The following is a 5,210-nucleotide window of genomic DNA, read 5'->3' as shown; positions in this document are numbered from 1 at the left end:
TTGTGTCTTATGAACCATTCTTTAGAAAGTCCCTCAAGATCATCAATTGATAAATAGGAGCTATTTTCCACAAAAGTCATTGTGATATTGCTATTAAAAACTGTTGAAATTGTTGACAAAACTAACAACAAAGATGATAAAAATGATCCTACAAATATACACATTTTTTCTCTCCAAATATTCTAAAATATTTTCTTCTATTACATGAACTCAAGCATACCATTCAATTCTCAAAGATAACAATTTGTGGAAAGGTAGAAATGCACATGCAGACATTAACCATCTAGACTACAGGAATTTCTGGTCTTCTACGGATTTTATGATTTAAAATGTAGGGTCTGATGTGTGCTATAAAATCTTCCCTTGAAAAATATTCATAAAAGATTCTATTTTTAAATTTTCTTCTCTCAAGAAGAATGTTTCCATCAAATAGAAAAGAAGAGCATGATCCTATAAAAAAGATGGTGCTATATTACTACTTCAGAAAAAAAATTAGAGCTTGCATTATTACATATCCCTTTCTTTCTCATCATTTATATAGAGTCTGCACACTCAATTCACACCTACACTTGTTCTCAATGATGGTAGGAAATCATCCCAAAAAGATCAGTGCCACAAATTTTGTTGCTCAAATCTTGAACCAATCACCTAACATTCGATGCAAATGGGCTCAAATCATACGCCAGACAACTGGATATGTTTTACAGAGATCAAAATACTCCAAGAGCAAAGTGGCCTGATCCAATGCTTTTTCAAATTCATCTCAGAATGTTTCAGCTTCTCATACTTCTCCAACACTCCTGCTTGGGAAATTACATTATTAGACCATTCTATTTCCAACTGATACCCTGCAAATAGTGCAGGGTTTTCAAGGAGGGACTTAGCTGATAAATTTCCATCTGGTCCAGTCTCTCTTAAACAATCATAAACATCTTGCAAATGCCTTATATTCCCATTAACTAATACAAGAATCCTATGTGCCTTCTTAACTACTTTAATGCTAGCTTAGTCTGCTATGTTACTTCCATCTTTTTTATCACTAGTTCTTCCATGGATAGGGAGGAGATAGCATCTTTGCATAACCTATGGTTTCCTCAAGCAATGGAAATATCTAAATCTTACAAGATACGGGCACAGATAGATTAGATGCTAGATGCCTTCTTAACTATTTTAATGCTAGAACAGTATGCTCTGTTACTTCCATCTTTTTTATCCCTAGTACTTCCATGGACAGTGAGGAGAGAGCATCTTTGTATAAGCTATGGTGTCCTTAGGCAATGGAAATATCTGAATCTTACAAGATACATGCACAGATAGATTAGATGCTAGATTTTCAACTAGTGACTTCACTAGAGGCAAGTTGTCCATCAAGAAAGCTCCATAATTACCTCCTTTGGCGATATGTTGTGGGCACCCAAAATTAATTTCAATGTAATCACAATAAGGTTGAACAACCTGAGTAGCAACCAACAACCTTTTAGGGTCATTTGCACAAAATTGCACAAACAAAGGGCAATCTTCCTTACAGGTAGTGGACTCAACACTTCGGTATTCTAGGTCTTTGGCAAAGAGACAGGAATGAAGCATAGGAGTATAAGAAACTATAGCTCCATACTTTCTACATATCATTTTGAAAGGTAGCTTGGATTGGTGCACCATGGGCGCAAATATGAATTTGGGCTCTCCCAAATTCCTCCAATGTTTCTACGCCTTGTCCACCTGCCCTCCATCTCCCAGGAGGCTCTTAATTGCATTTGATTAATGCTTCCCCCAATACTCCTTTCTTGGTAAGATTGAATAATCTATAAGCTCACAAACAACAGCATCCAAGGAATTCGTAGAAAGCTTGCAGTCCTTGAGATCCAAATAAAGTGTGTCCTCCTCTATTGGTTTCATTGAACTTCTTGTAGCCAAAGAGTACAGCAGGTTTGGTATCATATACCATGGAGCAATATTGCACTTGATATGGGCATTTGAAATGGAAGAGAAAATGTGTGTAAACGAAGAAAATTTAACATTTAATAGAATCTTCTCCATTTTTCCTTGATGCACATTTATATTTTGTTCTAGGTCCCTTTTCACCAAATCATCTTATGCAAATTTTTTATTGATCATGTTACCTGAAATGTTGCATTATGTCAAATAGTTGTTGTGTCTTCCGTGCGTCCATATTTTGTAATTATATCTGCTATATCATTGTCAATCTCAATATTGGGCCAAATTCTCTACTGTTTATTTTTTAATGGATGTCCATATGTTGTTCTCAAATTCCCATTCTGCCTCATACAAAGAGGGTATTGACAATGGTTGAGAAATTCAATTATAAACTACGCATATCTTTAAAAAAAAATCCACATTCGACAAACATATCCATGTGAGAATATTTATCTAAAGCATTTTGACAAATAGTTTGCAAATATAGAGCCAATAAGCATTAAAACTATTTTTAGAGACAATCAGATTTTTAGAACTCTGAAAATACAATAATACATAAGTAAAATTCGTACTAGAATTTAGGGTTTCCACCATGAGGTGAGATTTCTGAGTCATTTCTTGAACTGAATCTAGAGGAGGGAAATTGGGGAGGTCAATTCTTACAATTTCAATGTGGAGGAGCTCTGTAAGAAATGTTTCACTCTTTCTTTAACTTCAACATGCATTGGACTTAATTGCTCGATTTGGCACATCACATCTACAAGATTAGCCAAAATTACATGGTTCACTACATAGAAAATCCCTAATCCTTTGTAATCCTCTCTCATTTTTCAAATCAATTCATCTTTGAAACAGTTTAAATCCAACCCATCAAATTTGTAGGGAAGAATTGAACTGTCACTAACACGAAAATCAAAATTCTTCACACTAAATTGAAGATTGAAATGGGCACCGATTGAAATCATAGGACAAAAAGAATATAACCTCCAAATTTTTAGTCGATCGAGGTATGGATTTGTATTTGATAAAAATGGAAAATTTTAGGTTTCCTTAAGATCTCATGCTAAATGGTATTTTTCAAATTATTTATGGTTTCTAATTTGTATAATATTTAAATTGGATTTTTTATAATATTTTAGAAACTTTCTCATGTTAAATATTATACAAATGTTTCCCATTTTAAATAATAATAGTTTTAAGTCCTAGGATTAAATATTGAAATCTTATTATGAAGCTTTGTTTTAGTTAATTGAAATAATTAGTAAACATTAGAAATTGCATTCTAAGAAACTCACTCAAACTTAAAATTCACATAAATTTGGTCTAAAATTCACATGTTGTGCATTAATTATATCATAAGTGTTGTATTGGTTTTAGTTTGGATGATTAACATTATTAAAATTTATTTAAAGATATATGGAAATTATATGAGAAAGATACATTATTATTTATGGCTAGGATTTTCTTTTACATGCTCATAATACATTTAGAAATTTTAACTTGGTCAAAAATTTTGAGCAAGCCAAATTACAATATTTTTATTAGGATTCAACTATGTAGTTTTTTGAGTCAAACTTGTTATTCCATGTTTCATGAGTACCAATTCACACAAATTCGTCTCTCATGAGAATGAATGAAAAACTTAACACTCATTACATCTAGGGGATGCTTGCAAAGGTGAAGAATCTAAACTTCTTAGGAGGTCATGCATCCTCATATTACTCTATCTTGAGCATGCTTAACTACAAAGATTTCTCTATGCTAAATTCACTTTGATTGAAACGCCATGTACAAAACATTCACCAAGTTTTGTGCCTTATAAACCATCCATTAAAAAGCTCTTTGAGATCTTTAATTGATAAGCAAGAGAAATTTTTCACATGTCAATTTGTCATATAGCTATCATGATTGAACTATGTTTCTTTTGGAGTCAAACTCATTGACCCATGTTTCGCATGTAGTGGTTCACACTAACTCATCTCTCATGAGAATGAATGGAACACCTAATACTCATTGGATCTAGGAGATGATCATAGAGGTGAATAATTGAGACTTTGTAGGAGGTCACCCTTCCTAGTACTACTCCAGCTTGAATGTGCTTATGCATGAGTAGAAATGAAATAATGAGGAAACTTTGGCAAGAACACGTGACATTTTCAAGACTAAGTGACAAAAATTGGTGTGATTATTTCTTAATTTAGATTGTAGGGAGTAGAAAAATTATATAATGATTATATTTATATAAATATTATAATGCTTTGCTAAGATTTTACTTGAATGTGCAAATAATTTTATGATTATAATTTTAATATAAAATATCATATTTACAATGTTTTATTTGTATACCTTACATATTCATTAATTTATTGAACTATAATAATTTTATATAGATGCTCGAAGAGCAAACCAAAATTTTTTTTTTTAACAAAATTTATGGTAAATAATTAATTATAATAATTATTCATTCCTACAAATTGTTTAATGAAAAAGAATTTGAAAATATATTAGAATAAGTTAACAATATCTAATGTTATATATGAAACTTCATTATTTTGGATGCCATCTTCCATATCCATAAAAAAGTTTTAAATTTATATTATTTATATATTTTTTCAAAATATTAATATTTAGTTATAATAAATTAAAATCTAAGGTCTTTTAAAAATAAAATTTAAACTAATTTGATATTTTATTAGATGCACTATTTATATTTTAAAATTAAAATTTATGTAAGGAAAATTTTATGTCGATTTCTTTCCTGACTTTTCATCCTGATTGAACTTCATCCAAATTTTATTATTGTCAACTCAAGCTCAAACTTAAACCTTGTAATTTAAGTCAGGGACTAGAAGCAAAAATGTCACCACATATTTTTATCATAGTTATACCAATTGATTCATTATTCTCAATTCCGAAGGAGGCTACAAGCACATGAGATTCTATTCTATCTTTTTCTTTTCCCAAATTATTTTTTGAGCTATTTCACCTAATAAGAATCGATTTTTTTCAAGTTATGATCTCCCTTAGTGTTTTGAATTGCAATTGTCTATGAGGGCTTTTGTGATCCCAATAGAATAAAATTGGGATTCACGCAATTCCAACCATTCCCTTGAATTAATCTAAGAGTGTTAAGTATCTTTTGGGAATGCCAATTTTGATCCTAGAAGCTCAAATCTTTAAGAAAAAATGGAGGAACCAAATTTTTGAAAGGCCCTGACTCCAGCCCACAAATGCAAGGGTTTTGAGGAAGGAACAAATTCGACGGTTAACATAGT

At 31.2% G+C, this 5,210-nt stretch overlaps 1 pseudogene; it reads right to left on the bottom strand.

Annotated features, from left to right (window-relative positions):
* Positions 1-628: 628 nt before the first annotated feature.
* Positions 629-2,037, bottom strand: LOC149530353 (tRNA-dihydrouridine(16/17) synthase [NAD(P)(+)]-like; annotated as a pseudogene).
* Between the last annotated feature and the right edge of the window lie 3,173 nt (positions 2,038-5,210).

This window comes from Cupressus sempervirens, chromosome 11 (genome assembly GCF_028749045.1).
Source record: "Cupressus sempervirens isolate cs-2001-9-10 chromosome 11, ASM2874904v1, whole genome shotgun sequence".
Lineage (NCBI taxonomy): Eukaryota > Viridiplantae > Streptophyta > Pinopsida > Cupressales > Cupressaceae > Cupressus > Cupressus sempervirens.
The sequence above is the reverse complement of the archived record's forward strand: the minus strand, read 5'-3'. Positions and strand labels throughout refer to the sequence as shown.